This window comes from Psammomys obesus, unplaced genomic scaffold (assembly GCF_907164565.1).
Source record: "Psammomys obesus unplaced genomic scaffold, mPsaObe1.curated_primary_1811, whole genome shotgun sequence".
Classification (NCBI taxonomy): Eukaryota; Metazoa; Chordata; class Mammalia; order Rodentia; family Muridae; genus Psammomys; species Psammomys obesus.
The window spans coordinates 10,763,088-10,783,062 of record NW_026587216.1 but is presented as its reverse complement, the minus strand read 5'-3'; the positions used below and the strand labels follow the sequence as shown (position 1 = coordinate 10,783,062).

The window sequence follows — 19,975 nt, the reverse complement described above, 5'->3', positions numbered from 1 at the left end:
GTATCCCAACTGTGGCCTCCTCCCTTGTCTCCTCTTTGTCCCACCCTCCCTCCCTCTTCTCCCTCTATGTCTCTCCCCTAGTCCAGTGATAGAGGAGGTTCTCCTCCCCTTCTATCTGACCCTAGCCTATCAGGTCTCATCAGGACTGGCTGTATCATCTTCCTCTGTGGCCTGGTAAGGCTGCCCCTGCAGGGAGAAGTGATCAAAGACCTGGCCACTGAGTCTATGTCAGACACAGCCCTGTTCCCCTTACTAGGGAGCCCACATGGGAGACTGAGCTGCCTATTTCAAATGGGAGTACATTGTGTTTGCAAAATTTCCATACCCTGCCCTTACTTCCCATCCATTCTATGGTTCTGTGTGCCTCCACTCTTCTCTAGCCAGACGGGATTGCATAGGCTGACCTGAAACTTGCAATCCTCCTACCTCTTTCTTTGAGAAAGATGAATGCATCTCATTCATTTTCAGCAGTATTTTAAAAGCATGGCAAGAAGAAATAGTTCAAGATTACAAGTCTCATGTAGGTTCTTGGCTTCAAAGTACACTAGAAGTTCAAGTGTATACATCTTCTCCTAAAATGTGCAACAACCTGCGTTTGTTGGTTATTATTTTTAATAGAATATTTTATCATAAACACAGGAAAGTAGCGGTATCAAATACTTGTTTTTCATTTTCTTCTAAACTGCTGCGGTTCAAACTCAGGATTTTATACTTTCCCAACACACATTATGTTACTGAGCAACAAGCTCAGCCCTGGCATTTTTGAGTCAGGTGCTCTCCTGTGCTCCAGGACAGCCTGAAACACACATTCATCTTGCCTCTACCTCTCAGTTCTGGGAAGATGGACAGGAACCACCATGTCAACTGCTGGCTGATTTTGCAGAGTGTCGAACTCTGAGAACTTCTTTCAGGATTTGAAAAACAAAAAAACAAACAAACAAAAAAACGATAAAGATGTGATTCTCCATTTATGTAAACATCTATTTTGAAAGAGAAGTACACAGCCATATTCTACTTGAAGTCTTTTCCAAAGAGCAAGGTTGTCATTTGAAACTTAGAGTTCTAAACAGTAATTTCTAAACTGGAATCTTGGGAGTTAGAAATCATAAATAATCTACAGAAAATAGCAGTTTCAATGTGAACTGATCAAATTTAAAAGCAACATGGAGAAAGAAGATCACTGTGTTATTTGTGATAGAACACTTTCAATAGTGCTTGCATAGGACATTGTGAATTGTCTTTAAAAAATTTCTCTATAGACAAGTTTAAATAATTTAGCATAAATGCGGTGTTTTAGGGCTTGAGAGGTGGCTCAGGTTGCTCTTCCAGGCTACCTGGGTTCAGTTCCCAACACCCACATAGCAGCCCACAACTGTCTGTATCTCCAGTTTCAGGGATCCAGTGTCCTCTTCTGTACTCTGAGGCACACATTCAGTACATTTACATACTGTAGGCAAAGAGTCATACACATGAAATAGCAATAAATCTTCATTTCAAAAAAGGATGGTTTGTGTTTGGTAACAGTGCTTCTGAAAGGTAAAAGACTAAAGCTATTATTGCATAAAACTAACATTAAGAAATAATGCTCTTTGGCCTCCCCACCCCCTCAGGGAGGAGCAGTCCTGTTAGGCCACAGAGGAGAGCTTTGCAGCCAGTCCTGAAGATACCTGATAAAACAGGATCAGATGAATGGGGAGGAGGTCCCCCCTATCAGTGGACTTGGCAAGGGGCACGGTGGAGATGAGGGAGGGAGGGAGGGAGGGACTGGGAGGGAATGAGGAATCGGGACACAACTGGGGTACAGAGTCAATAAAATATAACTGGTAAGAAAAAAATAAAATACAAAAATAAAAAATTTAAAAAAAAAAGAAATAATGCTCATATCTTGAACTTAGTGGCAAGTGCCTTAGATTTTATTTTTTCAAGTCAACAGTATTTACCATTGGTGCTGAGACCAGAATCCCAGGACATGGATGGTAGCTAAAGTGGGTTTTTGAAAGCCATAAGGGGGTATATTGAGGTGAGTCTGACCCTGACCCAGGGGTCTCTGCTAGCAGTGTATCTCCAAGATCTAACATCAGTCCTGGGTCCAAGTTTCCATTACATAAAAATGTATTGATAAATAAGAAAATATAAAATGAGGAAGAAAATGAGGAATAGAGAAAAGAGGGCCTGAGATGAAGTTCTTTCTGATAACAGTTTAAGTACTTTATGTAGTAACTGTAGCCCCTGTCTCTAAAGCTTTGCTTAAGGAGATGACAAAAAAGTAGAAGCTGCTGTCAGGGACAAATAATCAGTCTAAACACTGTATTTTAAGAGTAGCTGTTTGTTGATGACATTATCATGTACATACTGAGTCAGTGAGTGGATTTTACGCTGACTGGCAGGGCTTAAGGCAGAGAAGACAATGGCTGAGCATGAGCTCAGAGTCCAGTGTGTTTACTTAGTTTGGAAAACAGAATGGGAGCGGGGGATGTGCAAGCCCATAACATGGACTAGGGGAAAGAGGATGTAAAGGAAGATGGCTAGCACTCTGTCTACAAGTAAAACCAGCTGTCTTTTAGTTCGCCATCGGCTCAGACCAAAGAGAGTCTTGAGAACAACCTTGGGTGATGAACAGAATAGGAGAGAGAATTAGAGCTAGAGTCAGAAAACTTCCATTGCTTCTTTCACAATGCTGAAACCAGATGGAGCTCTTTCCTAACTATATAGAGTGGCATTGACATGACAAACACTACAAGCTCTTAGTTGTTCACATGGTTTGTACAAAGGAAAACTTAAGTATTTTTTTTTTACTTTTTAAAAAATTTATTTATATTTTTATAAATTACAGTTTATTCACTTTGTATCCCAACTGTAGCTCCCTCCCTCACTCCCTCCTAATCCCACTTTCCCTCCCTCATCTCCTCCCATTCCCCTCCCCAAGTCCTCCTCCCCTTTCATCTGACCCTAGCCTATCAAGTCTCATCAGGACTGGATGCATTGTCTTCTTCTATGGCCTGGTAAGGCTGCTCCCCCATGAAGGGGAGATGGTCAAAGAGCCAGCCACTGAGTTCATGTCAGAGGCAGTCCTTGTTCCCATTACTAGAGAACCCACTTGGAGACTGAGCTTCCTTGGGCTACATCTATGCAGGGGTTCTAGGTTATCTCCATGCATGGTCCTTGGTTGGAGTATCAGTCCCAGAAAAGACCTATATGCCCAGAATTTTTTGATCTGTTGCTCTCCTTGTGGAGCTCCTGCCCCCTCCAAGTCTTTCATCTCCCCCTCCTTTCATAAGATTCCCTGCACTCTGCCCAAAGTTTGGCTATGAGTCTCAGCATCTCCTTCGATACCTTGCTGGGTAAAGTCTTTCAAAGAAGCCCTCTGTGGTGGGCTTCTTTCTTGTTGCCTGTTTTCTCCCTCCTCCAAAGTCTATCCCCTTTGCCTTTCCGCATGAGGATTGATCATCTTATACTCAGGGTCCTTCTCTTTGCTTAGCTTCTTTAGGTGTACAGATTTTAGTATGTTTATCTTATATTATATGTCTAATATCCATTTATAAATGAGTATAAACCGTGTGTCTTTCTGATGGCTCAGCAGTTGAAGTCTAGGCTCACAACCATAAAAATAAGAAAACTTAATTTTTGAGGGTCTCTTATACACCATGTGCTTTGAAATGTTTTGTTGCAAGATTTTAAAATTTTTCAAATGATTAGAAAGAAGAGGAGAACCTCCCCTATCAGTGGACTCAAGGAGGGGCATGCATGCAGAAAGGGGAGGGAGGGTGGGATCGGCAGGGGAGGAGGGAGGGGCTTATGGGGGGATACAAAATGAATAAAATGTAATTAATAAAAAATTAAAAAAAAGTAAAGTGGAAAAAAAATTTCAAATGAGTAAGAAAAAAGAGAATCACCAAGTGTAACCTTCAGTCTTTTAATTGTATAATCTACAATGCATTATAAGACTGTAAAATAGTCACCACTATCTAATTATGGAACATTTTCATTGAAACAAAAAGAATTAACAGTCACATCTCCCCTCCCCATGGAGAGCCACTAATCTACTTTCTGCTTCTGTGGGTTTGCCTGTTATAGATGTGACATGGCAACCGAATCACAAGTAATACGTCCCCTTGAGCCTGCCTTTCTTCACTTAGCCTAACAGTTTTCAAGGTCTACACTTAGACAGTTCATAAAATCATTTTTATTCTTTTTAATTGCTGAATAATATTTCACTATGTATTTCTTCACTCTTTGGGTTGTTTCTACTTTTGGCCAGTTTGAATAATGCTGATATGAATTTTATGTATAACTTTTTCTATGAATACTTCTTTTCTTTTTATTTGGTTGAATAACTAGAAATAGATTGCTGAGTTGTTTGGTAATTCTGTGCTTAGATTTCTTTGAAGATCTGTAGTAGCTGTACTGTTTTACATTTTCAGTAAATGGGCTAATGTTTCTCTATATTCTTGCCAACACTTGTCCCAATCTACTAACAAGTTTTGCAAGACAAAACTTAAGTGGTTGATAGCTGGGTGTTGTGTTACACACCTGTTATCCCAACACTCAGGAGGCTGAGGCAGGAAGCTTGGGAATCTGAAGTCAGGTTTGATTATGTAGTGAAACTCTGACATTAAAAGGCCTAGATAAAAATAAGGTCATCTCTTAAAATCACCTTACCATGTGCTGTGTTCATCCTGTGTTTACCTGCTGGCAATCACCTGTCAAGGGGTATTTCTAGCAACTTTTGTGTGACATCATCTTTGAACCCTGAAAAACAGATTGTGACATATATATAATTAGCCTATTTATTATATATTTAATTCATGAACAAATGTAGTTCGTCACATTCCTGGGGCTCAGAGAGTCTATTAATTTAATTGTTTGGCTCTAGTAAGAAGCCCTGTGGATATGCCTCGTTTACAGATGGAGAAACTGAGGTATTAAGAGATAAAGGGTCCTGCTTGGTGTCACACAGTTATTCAGGCAGCTTGGTTCTAGATGATTTCCTTTAAGTATCTGTTCTAACTGCTTCTCTTACACTATGTTGCCTCACACAGACTTAGTACTACCAATAAGGGGTGCTCCCAGGCAGTCAGCCATCCATTTAATAAGGAGATGCATAATGCTTACCTGTGCCACCCATCATTCTGCACTCTGGGGAACAACAGTACAGAGAGAGTGCAGAATGCATGACCTTCTAGTAGAAAAGGCCTACCATACCCATTTTGAGGAGAAAACCATTACTGAGACAAAGGAAAAAGAGAGGGAGTGTGGATGGTAGGAGGGTATGTATTGAAAGTTAGGAGAAGATTTTCTGAGTGTCAGTACAAGAATGAAGTGAAGCTGAGTGTCTGAAAGAATAGCATTCCAGACCCAAGAACCTGCAGGTGCACAGATCCATAAAAGATATTTGACGAACGAAAGATTTAAGCACACACCATTTGATGAGAAGGTTACTTCTTGAGAAATGTGGCATTAGTGATTGTATCATTGTCCCATTTTCATAGTGTGTGCTTACATAAACATGAGGGCTATTTCTTTATTACATGAGACCATTGACATATGTAAAATAGTATTGGCTGAAATGTAGCTACACAACTCATGCCAGCATCATATCCTTTACATTTCTTAAAGGGGAGGGGGTAACCTGACTAACATCAGAGACAGAGAGAACCATTAACAGGTAATGCACCTAAATGGCAGGAGAGGCAGAAGTACAGAGTTTGATGCCAAGATCCCCTGTGAAACACAGGAAGGAAAGGATGACTTTTAAAAGCAACTGTCCATTCTCACAAGCTCAATGCTTAAATATTGCTTTAGAATTTAATTTCAATCTAAAACTCTGGGAAAGAAAGAGTAAAAGCATGCAAGAAGATCACCTGTGCCTTTCCAATGAGATGTATGTACTTTACCTGATTTATTGTCACCATTTTACCACCAGTTTGTGCTTGTCAAAGGGCACATGTAGTGGTTTCCTGTGAATTTTCAGGCACTTCAGACATTTTGTTTTTTCTACACACGTAAAACCAAACCTGGTACTTTGGGTCAAATGGGTCTGATTGTATATATTTCTTTAAAATAAGACAAAAATCTCAAAGAAATGGGTATGGTAGAGGTCATCGTGTTGTGCTCTCCAAAGAAAGCTGGGGACAAGGTTGCTCAGGGATGCAAAGGCAGAAAGAAACTTGCTGGAAAAACAGGGACTTGTGGGAAGGAAGACTGACAGTTAGGTGGGCTGAAAGAGCATGAGCAGCAAGGCAGGGAGGGAAAGGGGGCATGGTCATTTTGTGACACTCTGGTGCGTGACTCCTGCAGCATTGCCTAGAAGAGTTCAGGGAAGCAGGTCACAAAAGACCCTGAGGTGAAGGCTTGGTATCCCCACTAGACTCATTTCAGTGAAAAGTCAAGGTAAAGAGCTGTGTTCCTCACTAAGTAAAAGTTATCAAGTCACCAAGTAAAACATTTTAAAAACTAAATTATAAATTAGAAAGCAAGTGAAGTGTTTGAAAACATAGTAATTTCTAATTTTAAAAGCATACAAATATTGTGGTACAGGTCTTTCATCTTCATCAGGGACAAGCTGCTGATACAGGAGGATCAGAGATCAAGTCTTTGTAGACCGTGTCTCAAAACCTAAGCCCAGACAAGTGTGTGGATTCACTGAAGTGGGCTCTTTTCTCTAAAAATGTTGTTTAGCTCAAAGCAACAAAAACTACTTCTGAAGCAAGATACTGTTTTTGTTTGTTTGTGAAGGTTTTTTCCACCTACCTATGTAGTAAAAACCCGAAGCAAGGATTTATGTTCAGCTCACATGGCTTCAGTAACTGCTCAAGTTTAAAATTGGTTAACTTGAGTGTTTTAGCTTAGCCATTCTGATGGGCGTAAGGTGAAATCTCAGGGTTCTTTTGATTTGCATTTCCCAAAGGACTAAGAATGTTGAGCATTTCTTTAAGTGTTTCTCTCCCATTCTAGATTCCTCTGTTGAGAATTCTCTGTTAAGACCTGTTAAGACCTGTAAACCATTTTTTAATTGGATTACTTGATTTGTTGTTGTTTAACTTCTTCCATTCTTTATATATTCTGAATATTAGCCCTCTGTCAGATGAAGGGTTGGTGAAGGCCTTTTGCCAGTCTGTAGGCTGTTGTTTCATTTTGAGGACAGTGTCCTATGCTTTACAGAAGCTTTTCTGTTTCCTGAGGTCCCATTTATTAATTGTAGATCCTAGAGCCTGTACTGTTGGTGTTCTGTTCAGGAAGTTGTCTTCTGTGCCAATGAGTCCAAGGCTCTTCCCCCACTTTTTTTTCTAATTTAGTGTGTCTGGTTTTATGTTGAGGAGGGATGATGCATGCTGAAGAGGATGTGGACAAAAGGGAACCCTCCTTCATTGCTAGCGGGAATGTAACCTTGTACAACCACTTTGAAAATCAATCTGGAGCTTTCTCAGACAATTAGGAATACTGCTACCTAAAGATCCAGCTATACCACTCCTAGGCATAGATCCAGAATAAGCACAATTATACAACAAGGACATTTACTCAACCATCTTCATAGCAGCTTTATTCGTAATAGCCAGAATTTGGGAAAAAAAAACCAGATGTCCAAAAACTGATGAATGGACACAGAAATTACAGTATATTTACACAGTGAAATACTACTCAGCTATAAAAAACACAGAAATCATGAAAGTTGCAGGCAAATGGTGGGAACTAGAAAAGATCTGAGGTAAACCAGAAGCCAAAAGACACATATGATATATATTCAAATATAATTGGACATTAGCCATATAATATAGTATAAACATACTAAAATCTATAGTCCTAAAGAAGCTAAACAACAAGGAGGACCCTAGGGAAGATGCTTAATCCTCATTGAGAAGGAAAAACAGGGTAGATATCAGAAGTAGAAGAAGACAAGTAACAGGACAGGAGCCTTCCACAGAGGACCTCTGAAAGACTGCGCCCATCATGGTATCAAAGGAGATACTGAGACTCATAGCCAAACTTTGGGCAGAGTGCCAGAATCTTTATGGTAGAAGAGGGATATAGAAAAACCTGGAAGGGACAAGAACTCCACAAGGAGAACAACAGAGCCCATATATCTGGGCCTGAGGGAGCCTGCAGAGACAGATACTCCAACCAAGAACCTTGCATGCAGAGGAACTAGACCCCCTGTTCAAAGGAAGCCCATTGGCTGCTCAGTTTCCAAGTGGGTTCCCTATTAAGGGGTACAGGGGCTGTCTCTGACATGGACTCAGTGGCTGGCTCTTTGATCACTGTCACCTGAGTGGGGCAGGGAGGCATAAGAGGCCACAGAGGAAGATGATGCAGCCATCCTTGATGAGACATGATAGGCTAGGGTCAGATAGACCAGGAGGAGGTCCTCTCATATCAGGGGACTAGGGAAAGGGCAGAAAGGGAGAAGAGGAAGGGTGGGTGGGACTGGAGGAGATGAGGGAGGGGGCTGCAGCAGGGATACAAAGTGAATAAATTGTAGTTAGCAAATACAGATAAAATTAAATAAAAATATAATTGGTTTGCTAAATGTTCAACATATTATGCACCCATCATCTTCTTACACAAGCCTGCTCCTTTCTGTGCTATTTACCAGAGCCTGACCCATCTAAGTCTTACTATGGTGTTTTGGAGAGTTGGTTCAGCAGGCCAGTGTGATTCATACACAGGCATGAAAATCTGAATTTGAGTCCACAGCACCTGCAGAAAAGGCTGGACAAGGCCATGCACCTATAATTCCAGTACTGTTGGGGGTCAAAGATGGGAGGTTCATTCTCTGGCTTCTTTGTCTAAGTACAGGTATGCTCACACATTAGCACATATGTATATCTCACACATACACACACACACACACAGAAAGAGAGAGAGAGACACACACACACAGTTAATGGAAATTAATTTCTGCAAGTAAGTGGAATGAGTAGAGACTGAGGTCAACTCTATCTCTCAAACTGACTGTTGGATAAATGGGTGAATGAGTGAATAAATGGATGAATGAATGAATATGTGAATGTGGAAATTATTGTGACTATTAAACTAGTATGCTGTTTGATTCTCTTAAGAAAATTAAATTTCAACAGCCAAGACAGTGTTTTATATCAATGAATCATAAAATGTACCTTACATACTTCCTAGACATTCAGAACATACAAGGACTGGACATGTATATGCAAACATGTATGTGTTTCTCTAGTTTCCTTAAATTCTGTAAGACTCTGTTCTTTTGGAATAAGAGAGGCCTGTGCACTCTCCAGTATACTGGATGGCTTTTCTGCAGCATGACCTGCCTACGCTTACAGATGTACTTGTCACGTCTACCTGAAACAGGTATTTTCTTATATTTTCTTGTGCATGGATTGAGTTTCTCTAGTAACAGCTTCATGACCATACAGCAAAAATACTTTTGCTCTCTCAAAGTATGCTATCAAAAAGGCTCACCTTGGCTTAGCATGGTCCCTGTGCTCTCCTGGATTCCTGAGCGGATATCAACAGACTAATTCTCTTGCACATGTTTTGAGATGTTGTTTCACCTAGTCTGAAATGTGCTCTTCTGGAGGGAGGTTCCTGACGTCTAAAAAACTCACAGGAAACTTATAGGACTCGAGACAGAGTTTGTATAAGAAGTAACCGTAACCTGGGAGAAAGCAAACTCTTCCATGATCCTTGCAAGTTGTACAAGCATCACAGCTTTCCTCCATGATGGGGAGTGCTTGGCAGTGGTGCAGTAGGACCCCAAACATCAACTCATCTGTCTGCTAGTGCGGACTTGGATGGACTTGTTCTTTTGGTGTGCCTTTGTCCTCTCTATCTGGGTGGATTTTAGAACCCCCACCCCAATGAAAAGTACCAAAAGGAATGTCATCTCTCAGGATTTAGAAGAGTACTTTTAATAACCCTGAGTTATTAAATGACATCTTGACAGATGATTCAGCATCCTACTGGTAATTAATAAGTTCATTTTGTTGTCATAGAAGGAAGGTTTTGATCTGTACAGGTGCTTCCTTTTGTTTTCATGACTTTTTGGGTTTTAAGAGCTGGATATGCAGTTACATGGTATAGTGTAATCTTCACATGCACAAAGCCATGGTTGATGATTCCTATGCTAAGAAGGAAAACGTTTCAGTACTAAATTACTTGCCAACCAAGTGACCATGATAACTCCACGTGCCTTTCTAAATAGAAGGTCAATGTCTAAATTTCTCATTGGCTGCGGGCATGAGTAGGCTCAATCTTAAAATATAGGATAATCATACAAAAATCTGTACACCTAAAGAAGCTAAGCAAGAACGAGGGCTGTGGGTAAGATGTTCAATCTTCATTCAGAAAGGCAAATGGGATAGGCATCAGAAGAAAGTGAAAATAAGGAACAAGACAGGAGCCTACCACAGAAGGCCTCTGAAAGACTCTACCGAGCAGGGTATTAAAGCTGATGATGAGACTCATAACCAAACTTTGGGCAGAGTGCAGGGAATATTATTAAAAAAAAAAAAAAAAGAGGGAGATAGAAAGACTTGAAAGGGTCTGGAGTTCCACAAGGAGAAAAACAGAACCAAAAACATCTGGGCCTAGGGTTCTTTTCTGAGACAAATACTCCAACCAAGGACCATTCATGGAGATTACCTGGATCCCCTACACAGAGGTAACCTGTGGGAGCTTAATCTCCAAATGGGCTCCCTAATAAGGGGAGCAGTGACTGTCTCTGACATGAACTCAGTGGCTGGCTATTTGATCACTTCCCCCAGAGGAGGGAGCAGCCTGAACAGGCCATAGAGGAAGACTATGAAAGACAGTCCTGATGAGACCTGATAGGCTAGGGTCAGACATAAGGGGAGGAAGACCTCACCTGTCAGTGGACTGGAGGAGGGGCATAGCAGAAGATGAGGGATGTCCAGAGGGAGGGATTGGGAGGAAATGAGGGTGGGGTTACAGCTGGGGTACAAAGTGAATAAATTGCAATAAATAAAAAATTATAATAAAAATATTGACACTTAAAAAATATACAGTCAGCCAGCAGGCATGTAAAAGGTAGAGGTTACCCAAACTTTCATTTTCACCAAATAGAAATGTAAGCACAGCTTCAGTCCACATGGTAAGATTCAATCATTTTTTCTGATATTGAGGAAGTACAACCTACAAATGAGATTATTCTTGGCAGAGATAGAATTCAGATCTAAGGTAAGGTCTAGAAATATAAAATTAGAGCAAAATATATCTCCAAACAATGGCAGAAACAAAAATTATTAAAATTATGATTATTACAAGGCTGCTGGAGATATGATTCAAGAGTTAACAGCATTGTCTGTTCTTCCAGAAGACCTAAATTTGGTTTCCTCTAGCTGGCTTACAAGAGCTCCCCACTACACAGTATACTGTTACATATATATGTAAATAATAAAATTATGGCTCAGCTATAGAACCCCTCCTATTATCTTTGGGAAGTGACCATGAAAAACAATGAAATTCTGTCCTTGTAATAATAATAATAATAATAATAATAATAATAATAATAATAATAATAATTACAGCTACTAATAGCTTCAAAAGCCAGACAGTGTGCTAACTGCTTTAAAACAGTGATCTCATTTGGAAGACCAGATTATGTATTTGGTTTATATTAGCAGGTAGATCGTGAGCTATATATTTACATTAAAAGAAATGAAGGAACAGTCCATTCTTCCTTCGTATCTTCCTTTGCTCAAAAATAACCTTTGGAGGATATTTTTATGAATCTTTAATTTTCTGACATGCAATGATTTTAGATTATGTTTTTTAATATGATGGTGATACAGCTTTTATGACCTGTCTTCCTCGGTTGTTTGAGAACGTTCTGGTGAGTTGAAAGTGATTATTTAGGTCTAATTGTCATTGGCCTGGGAAATAGCTAATATAATTATCAGAACATCAGTCCCCCTTCTTCTTAATATATTCTATTTACCTCACTGAGTAAAAAAATTCCAGTTCATATTGAGCTGTTATTCAAATATTATTAGAACGTTAATGACAACTTATACCCTAACACTGCATGGCCCTCAGCTTTTTAAATTTAGGCTTCTCTTTCCCTTAGCAGTTTTGATTGTCTAACGAGTATCTAAGACTATTTTGCTCTGAATATAAAGGGCACTTAGGGTAGGATGTTCTACTCTTTGTTCTACATGCATGTCATCAGGTATATATATATATATATATATATATATATATATATATATATATATATTGTAACTCACAGTATACATGCCCATTAGGTTAATAACTTGCCTAATTTGAAATATGTGTAAATATATTTTTCTAGTGAGCTTTTCTGGTACTGAGTTTTTTGTTTTAGCACCATAATGTGTTGCTTCTACATTGGAACAAAAGCCCCCACATGTCGGTTCATCAACTGACAATACCAGTTTTGTCTCTTAATTAGAAAAGAGAGTAAAGCTGTTTAGGGGTGTCAATAAAATGACAGATGCATCATTAGCAGGCGGCTATGGTGGATCAGTTCTGTGCAAATACTTGGAATGGAATTAATAAGAATTTAGCTAACACAATTAAATTAGAAGCTTGGGGGAAGAAAGCTTTAATGCAGCGAAATAGTCAGAAGAAATGGCAACAGACGACCATGAACTGAATTAAGACCGCAAGAGAATCAGGCTGAAACAGAATATATATTACTGAGATTTTTATATTCTATTAACATATAACAAATGAGTCATTATGGGTATTCTATGATTAATCAATTTAATAAATATTTATTGAGAGGCTACTATGTACCAAGTCATAATTAAGAGAATGTTTAAGTCCAGATACAACATGTTTGTCCCATATTTTCAGTAGAATGAAATTTAAATTCATTCATGAGCATTTGAGGATCCTTCAGAGGTTTTGTAATAGGTGGTCTGAAACCCAGGTCATGCAGGGCCATCCAAAGGAGAACCCCACAGAGTTTACATTTCTGGAATGGTTGCCTAGCTGCCAAGTACAGAGAGGTATTAGCGGGTACCATACACCTGAGTTGCCAAGTCGTGAAACACCAGGAAGTGCTTACTCAAGAGACTGAAGCTCTTTGTCCACTCCCTGATTATAACCTCAGTCCATAAAACTGTGCCTCTAGGCAGAGTCCACAGGAGTTGAAAACAAGTGACAGACTGATAGACAACTTAGAAGAAAGTTACTTGTGGGCACAAATAGACAGCTGAAGTTTCCTCTGAAATCTGATTGTTTATTGGTTCTGTCTCTGTTCTGTGTATTTTAGCTGGAGGGAAGATAGAAGAGTGAGATATGACAGCCTGTACTCTCCAAGAGCTTTGAGCTTAGCTCTCCTGAACCTAGTGATTCCAACCGGAGGTCTATGCAGAAAAGTACCTAGCAGCCCCAGTATCTAACGTTGGCCTTGGCATGTACATAGAGGACTTTCTGTAAAATCTCTTTCGGCAAAGTATATTATCCTTGCTCAGGACCTGATTGTCTAATGCTATGTTTAACCCTGCGATGAGGCCTGGAAAGTGCAAGCGCATGCTATGAGGCATTGCCTGGCTAGCTCTGCTCTTCCCTGACTGTGCCCAGTGTCATTACTCATGACCCTAACAGTAAGAGAGGTTTGCAGTCCTTCTCTGTATGGTAAAATCAGCTGATTGATTGCTATGGAACAATCACTAGTAATGATTTTTGTATTTTAGTTTTTAAAATGGACATTTCAGTACTATAGATAATATACATGATTAACTAAATTTGTTATGCACGAACAAAAATCCAGGTTTACCATGCAAAAATAATTTATATTTGAGTTTTCATTGTTTCATCATTTTGAGTTTAAATGTAAACAAAATTTGTAGCTTTAATGGGATGGCGGTATGGAAACACAGGTTTTGTTTCCTCACATCGTAGTCCTGCTATGATTAGACTTATCTATCCACTGCTTACACAAGTTCTAGGAAAACTGCTGGGTTAGGAAAAATGAATTTCAATCAATATAAGTATACCCAATTGCTTTTTAACTTAACATTTTAAGTTTTCATTTATAGCAATAAGGTTCATTATGGCACTTTATACACAGGTGTCATTATAACTTGTCCTTATTCATTCCCTTCTGCTATTGCCCTCTTTTCCAGTTTACCCTACCCATCTCTCTCTGGTCCTTCTCCTCCCTATTCCTTTACCCTGTTCCTTAAGATCTCCTCTCCTTTAGTGCCTCCCTTTATGTTTCACTTTCTACTTTTATCATACACACACACACACATACAGGCACACAACACTATCTCATTTTCAAACAGCTAAAGATTCACCCTTGAAACTCTATGAAAACTCATCCCTCACAGCAGCCATGGTGTTCCATTTGTGCGCCTGGGCTCAGGGGCCAGATGTGCCAGACCATGGATATTCACAGCAAGCATGGAACAGGTGTGTGAGGAGACCTAAGAGAAAGGTGGATGTTGGGGTGCGGCTGAACCAGCCTTCCCATCATCCTCTCTTCATAGTCAGCATTTAGTGGCTTAGAATAAGCTTTCCTGTGCTTTCCTTGACTTTTCCAATCTTTCCTCAAGTTTGTAAGTTTTCACATTTGTGTCAGGAATTATTATTATTATTACTATTATTGTTGTTGTTATTATATTTTGAAATGAGGCCTCTCACTTTGTAGCCCTGGCTGGCCTGGAATTCACTTTGTAGATCCGGCTGACATCAAACTCACAGAGAACTGTCTTTCTCTGCCCCACTGCATACTATAATTAAAGAAATCACCCACGGTGACCAGCTTTTAGCTTGTTTTTGAGAGAGCAGAATGCCTCCTCTCCCATTTTTATCTTAACCGGTCCTAACACTATACTTTATTTTGACTCCTCTTGAACTTTTATTTATCTCACTGCCCCCTTTTCATCAGTTAAAACATTGTTTACTCTGCTATACATCATTGTCCCAATAAGCTACCTCCATTCCTCTGCAACCAAATCAGAGTTCCCTTACTTCTGTGCTCCGCATACTATGGTGAACTTTGTGGGCTTTTTTCCTTAGAGAAGATTTTTCCTGGAATAGGGATGAAGTTGTTCTAAGTGACCCCCAGTGCCAAATTGGGACTGATAATATTGTTTTATCTCCTGTAATAACTGACTCTCCATGAAGGTGACTTCTGGTTATTAACAATTATTTTAATAGTTATCACTGTGCAGTAAAATCATACCAGTCAAGTCTTTTGATAAAATTTATAAATATCGCTATGCAGCAGAATATTTTGTGAGAGATACAGCTATACAAAGCTGACTCATACAAAATTTGACATTTTTCTATGATCCAAAACAAAGCTATTGCCTTGTTTTGAATTAATAGAACTACTAGTTGCAGGTGGACATGAATTTCAATTAACACTGGGTTTCTCAAAGCCAAGCCCCTCTGGAAAATGCGTTTATGGGCTTCAAGATATTGAAAACATCCTCTTGCTTTATTTTTGCAAGGGAGAAAATGTCCTATTCTCTTTGTCTTTTCCTTTAATCCTCCCTTTCTCCCTTCCCTTCCTTCCCCTTCTTTCCCCTCCTTCTTTCTCCTTTTCTCTTCCCTTTCTTTCTCACTCTTTTTCCCCTCTTTCCTACTTTTTTTTTCTCTTTTTCATGAAATAAGTACAAGGAGAGAGGAAAATTAGCTCTAACATCAGAATCATGACCCACCACCCTCAGTTATTGCGAAGTACTCTTATTTGCTCTTTCATTCTCTCATTCCTTCAACAAATATGTGTTGAATATATTGAAATAAAACGGTGTGTGTCAGACACCTTCTAGGCACCAGGCCATCGAAATATAGCAGACACAGAAATCAGAAATCTTCCTGTGAACTGCTGCATGGCCAGCAGCAGGGAAACATATGCACACACTCAGCCTTGGGAATATAGGTGGTCTTGAAAATAGAAACAACAAAGCAACAAAAGCAAAATGGAAATGAACTGAAAATTTGTGTCTCCTTGTGCATTGTAGATACAGTCAGTACTCAGCTGTTAAATCCAGCAAAACTTCCATTGCTTTAATTAATTTCTTTGTGCTGATTCTTTCTGGTAAGCCTTAATTTTAACAAAGTTAATTAGGTTGAAGATTAAAAATCCCATTAGTGTCGATCATTCACTTCTTGGCTCTGTCAACAAGGTACGAAACCCTGCTCTGTTCCAGAGGGGCAAGCTGAGGAAAGAAGGAAAAAGAGCAGTCAGTGTGCTGCTTGGCATTCTTCAGAACAAGGGTCTTTCTACTTCAAGGCTTTCAATGGATATCAGCTATCAGCATCAGTTTAAAACATATTTTGTTCTTTTATAGACATCACTTATATAGCTCAGGCCTGTGGCTGTTTATTTTCTGAGTGGTCTGTGGCAATGGTTACACTCAGAATCTCTTCTCATCTACTTTGATTATCTAATTTGCAGCTTTGCAGGGCATAGATTTTTAATCAAGGAGCTGTTTCTTCCGTCACACCATCCAACTGTTTATTATGCCTAAGGACACAATGGTGGTTAATATCTCACTCAGAACAGGAAAGAATAAACAATTAATAGAATCGTGAATTACTCGCAGGTCATAATTCTGTTTTAAAGTGATGGTGTGTTTGAATTATGCTTTCTGCCTTGGCTCCCACACCAGATTTACAATACAAAGAACTGCTGAAAGTTACAGTCTTGTTAAAGCCTTGTCCCAGGCAGTGGCTATGGTCCATGCAGTAGCCATACAGAGAGAGAAGGGAACCATGACTAGAGTAAAGGAACCCAACCGGCATTCTTGACACATTAGCACTTAACATAGAAAGTCCATAATGTGGAAGAAACCAAGAACAGGGTAGGTGATGAGGAGCCATCTGCAGTCGAGTCCAAAGCATGCTACTTTTTGAGTATGGGGCCAGGGGAAATTAGGCCAATGTTTAACATTGGATTAAAAAAAAAAGTATGTGTTGTAAGAACATGGGCACCTTAGCAAATTCATCTCATAACAACCCCATAAAACTTACCCAAGATTCCAGCATGTTCAAATGGTGGAAATTTTCAAGAAACTGGAACTAATGAGGAGGCTAGTCAGGGAAGTTGAACCTTCAAAGGGGGTGTATGTGTTGGGCAGAGAAAAGACACAAAGCTTTATATATAATATTCTGCAGACAATAAGTCATCAAAGAGTTGGCTTCATAAAGGAACCCACTGACATGTTGTCTAAAGTATATTTTCTTCAACCTCTAAATCCCTCCCACAATTCTGAGCATATTTTTATCTGTTTATAAATGTTTTGCTTGCTCTTGGTAATGTTATAGTAGTAGGTACAGCCCAAGGCAGTGTGTGATTACTGAGAGCACAGCAGGCTAACAAACACAATGTGAAAAAACAAAACAAAACATGATTCCTGTAGATTTTTACAGTAATACTCTAGCATAGGACAAACTCTGAAGAAACAACTTTCTCTTAATAATTTATTGATCAGCCTAAGTAGCTTCTACTTGAGGAATGCCTGCTTCTGGTATAAAAAGGTGGGTCTTCTTCAGGGAGAAAAATGTCCTTAAGATCATCATTGCAGTAATGAAGGAAAAGGAGCAAATTATCTATGTGGTCCAATTTCATTCTGTAATATACTAAAGTATTTTCTCAGTTGTGCTTAATACATCCTTCCCCCTACCTTTCCATGAAACAAAACAACAACAAAACCCAAGATTATTGCCCAGGAACCTTCTCCAATATATAGCTCTTCTATAATGGAAATTCTGTTGAAGCTTGTTGGGCAAATTGTTCTGTTTCCCCAAGCAAAGGCATTATTTTAGTTTTCAGCATTGCCTCCTAGTTCTCTGAACAATCCTGGTCTGGTCATCCTCTACTGCCTTCATGAGTTTGCCTAGAAAGTCTGCAGACAGCCTCATTAAATTAAAGGTCTCTGTTCCTGCTTCTTGTGTCACAAATAAGTCAAGAAGAAGAGGGTCTCCAAGGCACAGCCTGCCAATGAAGGCCTTGAGGCTTCAACTCTCTCAGCAATGGTTGTCTTTAGACTTGGTATCTTGACCGCAAACGCTTTTAATCTTATGGCATTCCCATAAATGCCAGTGCTCCCACAATAAAATGGTTACACATGTTTCCCAAATAAACAGTGAAAATTTCACATGATGGGAAGCAAGAATGATTCGTCTATAGATGTGACAAGAAGGAACTCTGAGTCTGTCCTTCCTATGTGGACTTCCACTGTCGATGCAGTTTTGACCCTTTACCTCATTTGTTGTTTTCCTTTTTCTTATTATTGAATGTAAACTTTCTCCTCACACATGGCACAAAACCTAGCTCATAGGAATAAGTAGTTTTGTCAGCAAAATTAACTATGTTCTTATTTTTAATCGGTTGAAGGCCTGGAGAAATTAGATGGTTTATTTTTATGGTTTAAATTTATTTCTTTCTCAGAAATGTGCAATCCAAGAGATCTTTCACCCCCAGTTAGCCTTAGTTATAGATGTACCATATACTCACATACAAAAGTTAGCCTAGAAGCAAACTGCAAGTTGGCTTTGTTGGAGAGGTATATCTCAAGCTTGCAATGCCTTCTGAAATACTTAACCTAGCCCATTGTAAGAACTGCAGCTCTTTTGTAATAGGGGCTTCTCCAAGCCTCTCTTATAGAAGTATATGCACACAGACACACATACTAGCAATAAAGTCAGTGGGTTGACTGATCACATAGTAGAAGTTATAAACAAGCATAGGACATGCAGAATAAGTCTTTTCTTCTTGAGTAAATAACCTTCCAGTCTGCTAAGTTTCTGGTGGAAGTTTTGTTCATGCTTTGAAAGAAAAGTAGATAAACAAAAGATAAGATAGGGCCTCAAAGGAGCATTTGTTCTGCTTTGTACATTGTTCATCATGGTGTTTTGGCTTCTCTGTTTTCTAATTAGTGCAGGTTAAAGCAATTGCACACTTAAAATGACTTAATCAGTGTCCTCTGTTCATTAATCAAGTTAGAAACAAGATCCTCCAGCTCTGGGTCGGTGTAATTTCAGCTTGGAGGAAAGAGTCTTCTTATTAAGGTACCACAGTTAGCTTATTTCTTAGTTACCTGAAATTGGAATAGCCAGTTTCCCTTAAGATCACATTATTAATATATTCATTATTTATTCCAAATAATTTATTATGCTCATACTATGTAAATTTATTTATAAAAAATCTATGGAAGAAAGAAAACAGTAATGAGAATGTCACTCCTGTTTCTGTTTGAATGTCACTGCTTTGAAGGGGCTTTCCGTGACCACCAAGTCTTTGTAGCTCACTGACCACAGGCAGTCAGACTTGGCACACTGTTTTCTGTACAGCCTGGTCACCATGTTTCTCTGGGGTAGTGATTTACTTAAGAAGTTTTCATTTTCCCCTAGGATAATATCAGTTTCATGATGCCACAAGCATCCTCTTCTTCTGTTTTATTGATAGGGTTTCATTGGGAATCATAGTAGGAGATATATACACGTGTGTTCTCTGAGTGTGCATGTATTTTATATTGTGTACTTATGACTTAACATAGGAGTTAGCTTCAGAGACTGCAGCTTGTCAAGTCCAAGCTCCATAGGCTGGCAGACTGAAAGAAGTTGATAGGAAGCCTTGAAGCAGAATTTTACTTTTTCAGGAAAACACAACTTTGCTCTTTTAATTTTCTTTTAAATTGACACATTAAAATGATTTTACATTTTCATGTGATGTTTTGATATAATATGTATTGCGCAATATTTATATTGAGGTATACCTATAGTTTCAAGTATTTATCACTTCTGTAGGGTGAAAACTTTTAAAAGCTTTTTTTTTAAACATACAACATATTACCAACATCTCCCATCACCCCATGACACACCCTAACTTCTTCCTCCTGCTTAGCAGTATGTATATTGTCATCATTCCCCATCACCTACTGCACACTAAAACTTCTCCTTCCTGCATACCTGTATCTTAATATGCATTCAACAATTAGTTTTACTGTGTGTGTGTGTTATGTTCATGTGCTGTTTAGATGCATGTATGTATGTGTAT

The 19,975-nt window shown here is 39.1% G+C and overlaps 1 protein-coding gene across 2 annotated transcripts in view; it reads left to right on the top strand.

Annotated features, from left to right (window-relative positions):
- The window catches only part of LOC129673485 (cytochrome P450 7B1), a 192,550-nt gene that overhangs the window by 88,116 nt on the left and 84,459 nt on the right, over positions 1-19,975 (top strand). The gene's annotated exons all lie outside the window — the stretch shown is intronic.